Source organism: Camelus dromedarius, chromosome X (genome assembly GCF_036321535.1).
Source record: "Camelus dromedarius isolate mCamDro1 chromosome X, mCamDro1.pat, whole genome shotgun sequence".
NCBI lineage: Eukaryota > Metazoa > Chordata > Mammalia > Artiodactyla > Camelidae > Camelus > Camelus dromedarius.
This window is the reverse complement of record NC_087472.1, coordinates 49313085-49327074: the sequence shown is the minus strand read 5'-3', so window position 1 is coordinate 49327074 and position 13990 is coordinate 49313085. Positions and strand designations below refer to the sequence as shown.

General features: G+C 33.9%; 1 protein-coding gene and 1 non-coding gene across 3 annotated transcripts in view; one reads left to right on the top strand and one right to left on the bottom strand.

The window, feature by feature from the left end:
• DACH2 (dachshund family transcription factor 2) overlaps positions 1–13990 on the top strand; it is a 496681-nt gene that overhangs the window by 298051 nt on the left and 184640 nt on the right. The window lies entirely within an intron of this gene.
• On the bottom strand, positions 8854–8956 carry LOC116151066 (U6 spliceosomal RNA). Its single transcript, XR_004134856.1, has one exon. It is a non-coding gene; the product is annotated as a U6 spliceosomal RNA (small nuclear RNA).

The window sequence follows — 13990 nt, the reverse complement described above, 5'->3', positions numbered from 1 at the left end:
TTTTAATAAAGTTGAAATGCTTAAGATCCGTTAAGTAGAGGCAGTTATATATGATGTTTCCTTTGACCTTTTTTTTCCCCTTCTAAAATCATTTGCTAATCTATTAATTTGGAAGCTCAAGCTTCTTGTTAGAGTCACTGATCTTTGTGGTGATCCTTTTCTTACAAAAATCCACACAGTAAAGTCTTTTGATAGATGATGAGAAGCTGTCACCTAGAAATCTCTTGTTGTTTTTTTTTTTAAAGCATTACAAGATGTACTTATAGACAGCTTGCACCTGCTAAGAGAAGTGGCACATTGAGACAATTATTAGAATAATTCAAAAAAATAAAACACAATATCCTAAAGTTTCAGGATGACAATCTGTAAGTTTTTGACAAATTTAATTTGGGAAGACATGAATTATTTGAACATATGATTGATTACATTAACTAATGTAACTCTTCCCCACATCTCAAATAATGGTCCATAATGTATGTATAAGCCTATCTAAATTATTACTATAGTTTTGAGAATCACGTAATTCATGGAACTAAAAAAGTAGCCTTTTTGGTTCTGGCATTTTAATAATTAAGGAGCAGCGTAAAAATAATTGAACTTTGGAGTTAGATAAAGCTTGTTTCAAAGACCTGCCTTCTTACTTAATGCACTATATAATCTGACCCAAGCTAATCAGTATCTCCCTCTTTCACTTTCCTCATCTGTATTATTGGCATAACAGTCCTTGCATTTTATAGAGTTATTTTGAAGATTAAATGAGATAATGTGCGAAAAGTTCCTAAATGATGCTTGAGATATAGTGGTGGGTGTTCATAATAGTTCTTTTGTTTTCCTTTTTACACTGGCATTGTCCAATGCTGAGCTACAAAGCAGCAATAAAACTGTTCTATTTCATGGAAAATGTACATTCAAAATTAAAATCAAGAAGTCCCTTTTCTACTTATAGACTTATAGTGACTTTAATGATGATTTCCCTTTGAAGACCATTTCATATGAAAATCTTGGGTTTTGAGCTTCTTGTACATTTTTTGAGAATATATCATGGATATTGGGGGGAGGATATAGCTCAGTGGTAGAGCGCTTGCTTAGTATGCATGAGGTCCTGGGTTCAATCCCCAGTACCTCTGTTAAGAATAGACAGACAATAAATAAACCTAATTACCTCCCCCAATAAAAATAAAATTAAAAATATATATATCTTGGCTATCATATGATAGTGGCACTTACAGATGAAGAAAACCTGTTTGCAACTATTATTGTAATGCCAACTAACAACGTGTGAATCTGTTTTACTAAACTTTGCTAAACACCAAAGTAATGCAGAGCTATTAAAGTCTCAAGAAGAAAGCCAATTCATTTCAGTCATGATATCACCTAAAACTGAAGTATTATATAAAAGCTAAACAATGCCAAATGGATTTGACTGAGATCAAAAGCCAAACCTATTTCTTTTCTTTCATCTACAGTGTTCCATTTCCTGGGAGTATGACCTTAGTCAAACATCTATTAAAGTTAGCTTTTGATCTCAACCCCCTTTTTGAGTAAAAAAAAAAAGTCAATCTTTAAATTTTTCTTCAGAGACAATCGCTCTATTGTGTTTTAATGTTCCAGTAGTGTGTGAGTAAATAGGATTCTCTGATATATGTGATAGAAGACTGGTTAAATGGGACAATCATTTTTGTGTTAGAGACAAGAATCAAAAGGAAGCATTCTTCAGAAGCTATTAACTGGAAAAAAATCCCCCCAGGTCACTGGAAACACGTTAACTGGTCAGTCTGCTGCCTTTTTAGGTCCTTTGATGAAAACGCCTTGTAATTTGATAACAGGTAGCTGCTCATTTGTAATGTAATTTTCTCCTCACTAGTCATAGCTACTCCATGACTAATCAGGGGAAAACACTTTTTTTCTCCAGAGGTTTTTGTTTTAAACAAAAACTTCATTTAAAAATGTCTTAAAACCACTAGGAAGAATTATGCATTTTTCATTCTTCCTGTCATTTATTAAGTAAACCATAGGGGAATTTTCATTATATATTAAAAACAAAAGAGACATGACAACACATGGTGATTGGTTGAATTAAAAGAAAAAAGTGGTGTTTGAAGTCAGTTGTATGAATGTATATGTGAGGGCTGTTTATGTATATGTATGACTAAATTTTGAGTATTGAAGATCTTTATATCGCCTTTTCTTAGCCTCTTTCTATAGAATGGTAAATTCATTAGACAAAGATTTACCAAGTACTGCTGACTGCAACACAATATTCTAAACCCAGCTGTGTACAAAATGGAATAAGACATAGTGCCCCACAGCAACCTTCACAACCTTCATTTTAGGTGGGAAAATGAGGTCTACTCATAGATATAGTCAAAATAAGGCAGAAAGTGACAAATAGGTTCGTATAAATATGTCTATGTAAAGTACCATGGAAACGTTCAAAGAAGAGAATTATTTCCAGTTGCAAGAATTAAAGAGAGCTTTCTGGAATTGATGGCATTTAAGTTGTGCTTTAAAGGTTGTTTAGGCTGCAGTTGTCAAGGCGGGAACAAAAGCATTCCCGGCCAGAGAAGACAGTCTACAGGGGCATGAAGATAAGCCAGTACTGAGTTTGTATGATAACATTATTCAATCTGGTTAGAGCATGGGGTATATGATGGAAAAAAAAAATAGATGCTTTACCTGTAGAGGTGGGTGGGGGAAGATTGTGGGAGAGTGTAAATACTGGATTAAGAGTTCTGAATTTTATTCTATACACAGTGGTGGATGACTGAACATTTTTGTGCAGGTGAGGAATGTGAAAATGCTGCAGTTTGAGAAAATATCACTGATAAATAAGAGAGTATGAGATCGACTGGAGAGGGGAAAGAATTAGAAGCTGGGACATCACTTAGGAAGTTCTTTAAGTAGTCTAGCTGAGAAGGAGTGTAGACCTATTAAAAAGTGATTGTGCAATTCTTAGTTCATTTTATAGAATCAAGCTATCCCTTATAGATTAATAATGGATGAATTTGAAGTTTAAAATCTGCTTTAGGAAATTAATGCTGTGTTTGAAATGACTGGTAGCAGGAATTCAAACTAAAAGTAAAATGCAGTTTAACTGTAAAATCTGATTATTTCACGTGGAGCTTTCCAAACTTCCTATGCTCTCAATTCAGTTGCAGCCAGCCAGAGGAAAGTTTTTATTTTTAATGTCAATCTTCCCAAGATACATGGCAATTGTTAAAAAATAGCACATATAACTAAACTAAGACTCTGTTCCTTAAAAAAAAAGAAAGTAATAACTTGTTAAAAAGAAGTTTAATTTGACAGAGTTGAAGAGGCTTTATTACTAAGATCACTACCAGGAGGAATGGTGGTAGAGATAATCTTGAAATGAAACCTTTAACTTGCGAAAGCCCATGATTTATGCCAATCAGTTTGTTTAGCTCACTACAGTCTTAATGGAAGTCTTCCAACAATATCAAGGATGTGGGAGGATAACAAAGGAAAAGGAACAAATTCATTGAAATGAAAGAGAATAAATAGAACATAGTTCGGTGAACTGGAATCTGGGATGATATTTCTGTTTGCATTTATTGGTTCTGCACGTACTCTCTTATTCACAGGGACAAAAGCCAAGGAAATTCACAAGCCAGAAAAGATGGAATTACTTGTCTCATCATTAAGATGGTGTAATGTTCCTGACATTTTACTGGGCCATTCCATCCTCATCTATCTCCCAGCTGTGTGTGTGTGTTTATCTCTAGCTATAGCAGTTTTGAGGTCAGACATATTATTACCAAAATCTTTGGAATTCTGATTGAAAAAAAGGTTAGGAAAGAGATAAATTTCTTTATGGCTTCTGTTTCATTTGATCCATTTGAGTTAGTGTGCCCCTTGAGCCACCTCAAGCTATTGGCTGAAGTAGAAAAAATGGTTTGTATCTCTTTCTGAATTTACTGTTAATAGGACTGTGACAAAATTCAGGAAAACAGAAAGAATGTGCTACATTATAAATCATTCATTAGCCCCTAGCTCCATGCAGAACCATTTTTATTGTGTGTGCATGCTTGTGTGTGTGTATGTGTGCATCTTTCCTCCATTAATGATCTGGCCGAATTATTTAATTTCAAATTATTTTTCTATCACACAAGCATTAACTTGTATATACCAGCTAATGATGCTTTTGAGCACGATGGATAGGAGTCAGAATTCTCTTTTGTAAACTATTTGTTCTATAGGGCCATAATGAAGTGCTGGATGCCTGTAGTTCAAACATGTCTTCTTAGTGTCTTAACTGAGGATAATATTCCCCACAGCAATTTTAGGAGAAAACCATGCCCGTTGGCTATGTTTTTACTGTTGGATAGCAATACCTCATAATTCCCGAAACCCTGCCCATCCTGTCTATGATACGGCTCTCAGACGAAAGGCAGCTCTATTTAAAGTAAAACTTCATATGCTGTAAAAGAATTCTTGGCCATGTCAACACCCTGACAGACAGGTTCTTCTGGTCTTAGAAATTTCGAGAGTGTAGTTTTGATATGGAAATAACAATACCAAAATCTTTTGTTGTATTTGATTACTAAAAATGTAACAGACTGGTGTGTTTCAAAAGTGACAAAGGCCTTGAGTTATCACTGTACATTTTATGACACAAAGTTACTTAACCTTAGAAAAATAATGTTGCCAGATACCTTGTGTCCATTGAAGATTCAAGAATAAGAGCCAGGTTCTCATGGTATCTATTTACTCTCCCTTGTAACTCATATAACAAATGTCCATGCTGTTGTTTGTTATTTCAGGGAGCTTCAAGTAATTAAACACTCTGACAGCTAACAGCTAATAGTTATCAATATTTATATTTCATATATGTAGCAACATATGCATATACTTGAATATTATTATTATCAGAGTGGGAATAATTTAGACTTTCTCCCTTCTCCATATTTTTCCAGAGGTTTAGAATTAATCTCTTAAAAGTTTTAGATTTAAAAGGGTTACCATTTGCATTTTTTATTGAAGTATAGTCAGTTTACAATGTTGTGTTAATTTCTGGTGGACAGTATGTTTCAGTGTATATATATATTCCTTTTCATATTCTTGTTAATTATGGCCTATTACAAGGTATTGAATATAGTTCCCTGTGCTATACAGTGGGACCATGCTATTTAACTCTATTATATATAGTAGTTAGTATCTGCAAATTTTGAACTCCCAATTTATTCCTCCACTCCCCCTTTCCCCTCTGGTAACCACAAGTTTGCTTTCTATGTCTGTGGGTCTGCTTCTGTTTCTCTTTTGTAAATAAGTTCATTCGTCTCATTTTTTTTTTAGATTCCACATATAAGTGATATCATATGGTATTTTTCTTTCTCTTTCTGGCTTACTTCAATTAGACTGACAATCTCCAGTTCCATCTATGTTGCTGCAAATGGCATTATTCACATTTATTTAAATATTAGACACATGAGAAGCCCTCTGATGGCTATTCATTCATTCATACATTTATATCAATATATTTATATTCTATTCATACATTTTTATCAATCTATTCATACATTTATATCAATACACATATGGCTAACTTCATGTGCTTTTTAATTTGAGAATAAGACTAATTCTATTGCAATTATTTTCACATAGTTATGTTCAATACAACATATTGCTTTGCCTTCTAAAACAGATGCTTGGCATATATCGCTTCAGTAAGCATAAGCATAAGCTGATGATAAAGGATGTCACCGTCAGACGGTGAAAAAGTAAAACAAACACAGAACTATTGGCAGTGTCAGTGCTTGAGTGAACCATCTCTCTGCCCACTTCTCATGTTTGTTGTTGTATCTTGGCAGGAAGGTCAGGCAGAATGTGATTGTGGAGAGAATTCAAAATAGACCTACTACTAGAGAACCAGGCACGATTCCTAGTGTTGGGCATGTAAAGTAGCCCTTTTACTTCCTCCAGGCGGTGTCCCTTCACAACACCCACTTAGTTATTCTGCAGTCATTCACTGGGCACCACCGAGTACCCACTACTGTGTCAGCCACCAAGGAAATGTCAAAGTTAAGAATAATACATAGTTTCTTCCAGTAAGGAGCTGGCAGGCTAGGTAAGGGAGATATGATTAACTTACAAGGTTTGCAAATTATAACCACTATGTATACTATACAAATAGATAAAAAACAAATTTCTTCTGTATAGCACAGGGAACTATACTCAATATCTTGTAATAACCTATAATGAAAAAGAATGTGAAAATATGAATATATGTATGTATATGCATGACTGGGACATTATGCCATACACCAGAAATGGACACATTGTAACTGACTATACTTCAATAAAAATAAATAAAATTATAACATGACAAGTCAATTAATAGGTTATCTTGGAAGTAGTTATTCCATGTAGACTCATTCAAGGTTAACAGGGGATTGAACCTCATATTTTTAAAGACAGTATTTTTAGAGCAGTTTTAGGTTGACAATAAAGTTGAGAGGAAGGTTCAGAGATTCCTTATATACTCCCTACATCCACAAATGCATAGTCTCCCCCATTATCAATATCACTCAGTAGAATGGTAGATTTGTTACCAAAGATAAACCAAAATTGATGCATTGTTATAATCTGAAGTCCATAGTTTACCTTAGAGTTCACTCTTGGTGTTGTACATTCTGTGAATTTGGACAAATGTACAATGACATAGATCCAACATTATGATATCACACAGTATTTTCACTGCCCTAAAAAATGCCATGCTTTGCCTATTTGTCCACCCCTCTCCCTATCCCTGGTAACCACTGATTTCTTTAATTGTTTCAATATTTTTGCCTTTTCCAGAATGTCATACAGTTGAAATCACACAGTATGTAGCCTTCTCAGATTGGTTTCATTCTAGCAATCTGCATTTAATATTACTTCTTGTGTTTTCACAACTTGCTAACTCATTCATTTTTAGCATCAGAAAATATTCTGTTGCTTGGATGTACCACATTTTATTTACCCATTTACGTACTAAAGGACATCTTGGCTGCTTCCATGAACCTTATTTTAACAAGAATATTGATTCTAAGACAGGGTCAAGTGACTCAGATAAGCTATAGATAAATCCAATTTTAATATCCAGACCTTCTAATTCCTCATGCAGTATTTTTTCATTGAAGTAGTCAGTTTACAATGTTCTGTCAATTTCTGGTCCACAGCATAATAGTTCAGTCATACATATACATACATATATTTGTTTTCATATTCTTTCTCATTATAGGTTACTCCAAGATATTGAATGTAGTTCCCTGTGCTATATAGTAGAAACTTGTTTATCTATTTTATATATAGTAATTAGTATCTTCATGCAGTATTTTGACATCATCATTTGGGCCAGACAAGCACTCTCCTTGCAATTTTCTCAAGTAATTCTTGATGTTATGTATTACACCTTGATTATTTGACCAATCAACACTTCTAGATGTTTTGCTGGATTTTGGGGGGGTTACATTTAAGTTATATATAAATATTAGGATGTGAAATATCATAATGTTGAATAAACACAAAAAAGAAGCATTGTCGTACCTATCTGGGGCAATAAAGCATGGCACTGTTTGAGAACTACTATCTAGAAGAGTGGGGAATTTATTGCATAGTTGATTCTCTGGCACTTATAGCATATACAAGGGGGAAACCAGCTACTTACAAGCCATAAGTGGCAGGGATCTTCAGGAAGCTGATTATCTTTCTGGAAGGTGGTTTGTTATCGATGTTTGATATTATTCTAGTATCAGTTTAATAGCTTTTAATAAACACAAAATACATTAGAATTTTCATTAACTGCTACACAGAAGTTAGCACTGCTGCTTGATTTTAGACCAAAATAGATTTTTACTTTGAGGCTAAGTTCCCATTTATTCTATTGCTAAAGGAACATAGGAAGTTTTCTTCCTGAATTTGACTTCCTAAACAAAAATATTTTATTTTATCTAATTTTGAAATGTGTTGCTGGTATTCCACATCAGAAAACGTGGCTTTCTAAAAAGCAGCAAGATAGAAGTCTATAGCTGCAGCAAACAGAACAAACCATGTCGAGAAAATGAAATTCCACAAAAATTACCACTTTTTTATATGAATGTTCTCAGTGAGAAGTCTTAAAGTGTGTCCTCCTAAACATCTTATGATTTCCTGAAATGCATATATCAAAAGTACTTTTAGTAAATTGAATTTCCCCTTCAATCTGGAAGTTCTTTTAAAGCAAACTTGATTTTTGTTATAAATTTGGACTTGTAGGTTTGTTTCTCTTTCTCTCCTACTAATTTTGTTAGGGCTAATCCCTGTCATATCTGTTTGTTGATAATACCTGCTGCAGAGCGGGACCAAATCATCCAAATGTAGGTTTCGCTTCAATTGCTTACTGTTATTGTTGGTTTGCAAATCAAAATTGAATTGAGTTAATGGGTCAGTAGTTTTTCTCAGCTTTCTTCTAAGAATGTGACTTTTTTCTGAGGCTGTCTGTTTCTATAAATTAGTTATAGTTCAGGTGCTACATATTTTATTGTGTATATTCTGTTGGCACCATTTTTTCAGTCAAGCACATTTCAAAATATAAATTAATTTTGTATAACATGTTTGAACTGAAACTTAAGTAGTTTCTTTGAGCAACTATGGAAGAAAAATAGCCACAAATTTGGCAGTATGCCAGAGTTAACAATCTTTTTCTTCTTTTATATCTTTGTTATCAGTTTTTCATTTATAAGCGATCACTGATTTGACCAAATGTTTTCCTTTGTTGTGACAAAATATACATAGCATAAAATTTACAATTTTAACAGTTTTTGGAATACATTTCAGCGGCATTAAGTACATTCACAGTGTTGTGTAACCACCACCCAAAATACGGAATGCTCCACAAATTTACATTTTATTCTTATGCAGGACTGATGGTAATTTTCTCTGTTTTGTTCTAATTTTAGCACATGAGCTACTGAAGCTAAGACACAGATATGTTTTTTAAAGTGTTAAGAATCTCTTTCAGACTCAGAATAGAAAAACTAAAATAAGTTGACTAGTGAAATAGTATTCAAAATCATTTGGTATGTGAACTGTTAGCTTTTAATATTTCTCTGGCTTATTGAATTTGATAGGTATCTGAGAGACCCTATTTCATAGACTAGTAGATAGGTTTCTTATCTGTTGGGGTGATCTATTTGAAGCAATCTGGCACTTGAGGATGGAAGGACTATAGAAGGAAGTTGCTACAACTGTTCTCAGGTTCCTGCATTCCTGGGCTAACTGGTTATGGGAACAGCTACTCTTGTCCTAAATGTCAGAAATGTGAGGTGTTTTGTCACCCTTAATCTATATCTAATGTACACTCTCTCCTAGATTTGTAATATGATTTGCTCAGTATGCCATTGCTGGCTTAAAAATGAGACCAATGGGAGGCCAAGGATGCAAGACATTAAAAATGATCTTGACATGTCTATTCTCTAACACTTTATAAAAATGCTCAAATAATGTACCTAGGGAGGTGTATAAACTACCAGAAGTTGTATATTTATTTTTAACAGTATTTATTGAGTTATAATCATTTTACAATGTTGTGTCAAATTACACTGTAGAGCACAATTTTTCAGTTGTGACAATCATTGTCACACTTTTTTCTCTGTGAGCTACCATAAGATATTGTGTATATTTTCCTCTGCTATATAGTATAATTTTGGGTTTATCTATACTACAGTTTTGAAATCCCATCTATCCTTTCCCACCCTCTGCCCCCTTGGCAACCACAAGTGTGTATTCTATGTCTATGAGTCTGTTTCTATTTTGTATTTATGCTTTATTTGTTTGTTTTTGGTTTTTTTAGATTCCACATATGAGCGATCTCATATGGTATTTTTCTTTCTCTTTATGGCTTTCTTCACTTAGAATGGCATTCTCCAGGAGCATCCATGTCGCTGCAAATGACGTTATGCTGTCAGTTTTTAATGGCTGAATAGTATTCCATTGTATAAATATACCACCTCGTCTTTATCCAGTCATTCGCTGATGCACATTTAGGCTGTTTCCATGTCTTGGCTTTTGTAAATAGTGCTGCTATGAACACTGGGGTGCAGGTATCTTTCTGAAGTAGGCTTCCTTCTGGATATATGCCCAGGAGTGGGATTCCTGGATCATATGTTAAGTCTATTCCTAGTCTTTTGAGGAATCTCCATACTGTTTTCCACAGTGGCTGCACCAAACTGCATTCCCACCAGCAGTGTTGGAGGGTTCCCTTTTCTCCACACCCTCTCCAGCATTTGTCATTTGTGGATTTTTGAATGATGGACATTCTGACTGGTGTGAGGTGATATACCTCATTGTAGTTTTGATTTGCATTTCTCTGATAATTAGTGATACTGAAATTTTTTCATGTGCCTATTGATCGTTTGTATGTCTTCCTTGGAGAATTGCTTGTTTAGGTCTTTTGCCCATTTTTGGATTGGGTTTTTTTTTTTTTCTTATTAAGTCGTATGAGCTGCTTATATATTCTGGAGATCAAGCCTTTGTCAGTTTCATTTGCAAACATTTTCTCCCATTCCGTAGGCTGTCTTTTTTGTTTTACTTATGGTTTCCTTTGCTGTGCAGAAGCTTGTAAGTTTCATTAGGTCCCATTTCTTTATTCTTGCTTTTATTTCTATTGCTTGAGTAGACTGTTCTAGGAGAACATTTTTGAGATGTGTGTCAGATAATGTTTTGCCTACATTTTCTTCTAGGAGGTTTATTGTATCTTGTCTTATGTTTAAATCTTTGATCCATTTTGAGTTTATTTTTGTGTATGGTGTAAGGGAGTGTTCTAGCTTCATTGATTTACATGCTGCTGTCCAGTTTTCCCAACACCATTTGCTGAAGAGACTGTCTTTATTCCATTGTATATTCTTGCCTCCTTTGTCAAAGATGAGTTGACCAAAAGTTTGTGGGTTGATTTCTGGGCTCTCTCTTGTGTTCCATTGGTCTATATGTCTGTTTTTGTACCAATATCATGCTGTCTTGATGATTGTAGCTCTATAGTATTGTCTGAAGTCTGGGAGAGTTATTCCTCCAGCCTCTTTCTTTCTCTTCAGTAATGCTTTGGCAATTCTAGGTCTTTTGTGGTTCCATACAAATTTTATTATGATTTCTTATAGTTCTGTGAAATATGTACTGGGTAATTTGATAAGGATTGCATTAAATCTGTAGATTGCCTTAGTCAGTGTGACCATTTTAACAATATTGATTCTTCCAATCCAAGAGCATGAGATATCTTTCCATTTTTTAAAGTCTTCTTTAATTTCCTTCATCAATGGTTTATAGTTTTCTGTATATAATTCTTTCACCATCCTTGGTTAGATTTATTCCTAGGTATTTTATTACTCTGAGTGCTATTTTAAAGGGGATTGTTTCTTTACTTTCTTTTTCTGTTGATTCATCATTAGTGTAAGGAAATGCAACTGATTTTGAATGTTAATCTTGTAACCTGCTACCTTGCTGAATTCTTTGATCCGCTCTAGTAGTTTTTGTGTGGATCTTTTAGGGTTTTCTATATATATAGTAACATGTCATCAGCATATACTGACACTTGGACCTCTTCTTTTCCAATTTGGATCCCTTTTATTTCTCTTTCTTGCCTGATTGCTGTGGCTAGGACTTCCAAGACTGTGTTGAATAGGAGTGGTGATAGTGGGCATGCTTGTCTTGTCCCAGATTTTAGTGGTAAGCTTTTGAGTTTTTCACCGTTGAGTACAATGCTGGCTGTAGGTTTGTCATATATAGCTTTTATGATGTTGAGATGTGTTCCCTCTATACTCACTTGGTGAGAGTTTTTATCATACATGAGTGTTGAATTTTATCAAAAGCTTTTTCTGCATCTATTGAGATGATCATGTGGTTTTTGCCCTTTCTCTTGTTGATGTGATATGTTACATTGATTGATTTGCATTACGTTGAAACACCCTTGTGTCCCTGGGATGAAACCCACTACATCATGATGTATAATCTTTTTTATGTGTTGTTGGATTCTATTTGCTAATATTTTTGTAACGATTTTTGCATCTATGTTCATCAATTATATTGGCCTATGATTCTCTATTTTGGTAGTGTTTTTGCCTGGTTTTGGTATCAGGGCAATGGTGGCTTCATAGAATGAGTTTGGGAGTATTCCCTCCTTTTCAATCTTCTGGAAGAGTTTGAGAAGGACTGGTATGAGTTCTTCTTTGTATGTTTGGTAGAATTACCCATTGAAGCCATCCGGTCCTGAACTGTTTTTTTTATAGGGAGGTATTTATTGCTAATTGAATTTCATTTCTAGTGATCAGTTTGTTCAAGTGGTCAGTTTCTTCTTGGTTCAGTCTTGGTGGACTGTATGTTTCCAGAAACTTGTCCATCTCCTCTAGGTTATCCAGATTGGTTCCATATAGTTTTTCATAATATTCTTGTATGATATTCTGTATTTCTATGTTATTTGTTGTAATTTCTCCATTTTCCTTTCTTATTTTGCTAATTTGTGCTCTCTCTTTCTTGTTCTTTGTGAGTTTGGCCAGAGATTTGTCGATTTTATTTACTTTTTCAAAAAACCAGCTTTTGGTTTGATTGATTTTTCTATGGATTTTTTAATCTTTATTTTATTTATTTCCTCCATGATCTTTATTATTTCCTTCCTTCTGCTGCTTTTTTTGGTTTTTTGCTCTTCTTTTCGAATTGTTTTAGCTGGTGAGTTAGATTGTTTATTTGAGATTGTTCTTCTTTTTTGAGGAAGGCCTGTATCAATATAAACCTCCCTGTTAGCACTGTCTTTGCTGTGTCCCATAAATTTTGTGTGGTTGTGCTTTCATTTTCATTTGTCTCAAAGTATTTTTTAATTTCAAGTTTGATTTCATCATCGACCCATTTATTTTTTTCATAGCATGTTTTTTAATCTCCATGCTTTCCTTTTTTCTCCTTTGTTTCTCTGTAGTTGATTTCTAGTTTCATGGCATTGTGGTCAGTAAAGATGCTTGAGATAATTTCTATCTTCTTAAAATTGTTGAGGCTTCTTTTGTATCCAAGTACATGATCAATCCTAGAAAATGTTTCATGTGCACTTGAAAATAATGTATATCCTATATTTGGGAGTGTAATGCTCTGAAAATATCCATCAAATCTAGTTTTTCTATTGTATCATTTGATTTCTCTGTTGCCTTATTTATTTTCTGTCTGAAATATCTTTCTAGTGATGTTAATACAGTGTTAAAATCTCTGACAATGATTGTATTCCCATCAATTTCCCCCTTTATCCATGTTAGTAATTGTTTTATGAACTTAGATGCTTCTATATTGGGTGCATATATATTAACAAGTGTAATATCCTCATCTTGTATCACTCTTTTATCATTATAAAATGCCCTTCTTTATCTTTCTTTATGGCCTTTGTTTTATAGTCTAGTTTGTCTGAAATCAGTACTGCTACACCTGCTTTTTTGGCTTTTCCATTTGCATGGAATATCCTTTTCCATCCTTTCATTCTCAATCTATATGTGTCCTTCTCCCTAAATTGGGTCTCTTGTATGCAGCATATTGAAGGTTCTTGCTTTATTATCCAGTCTGCCACTCTGTGTCTTTTGACTGGAACATTTAGTCCATTAATAATGTACAGTAATTAATGATAGATGTGTGTGTATATTGCCATTTTGAATTTATTTTTGCAGTTGATTTGGTATTTCCTCTTTTTTGCTTTCTTCTTCCTTTTGTGGTTTGGTAATTTTCCTTTGTATTATCATGGATTTTATTTAGTTTTTTGAGTAACTTGTAAGTTTTTGGCTTGTGATAACCCTTTTTTGTAAGTCTATTAATCCTTTACTATAACTGTTTGTATTAAACAGATATTAATATAATATCAAACCCATCCTACCGAGAACAAAAAATTTAAAAAAGAAACAAAATACTCCATATTTTCTTGGTTCCCTCTCCCACTCTCAATGATTTAGATGTCTTCTTTTACAATTTCGTGTTTATTTTATTTGTAATTCATGAG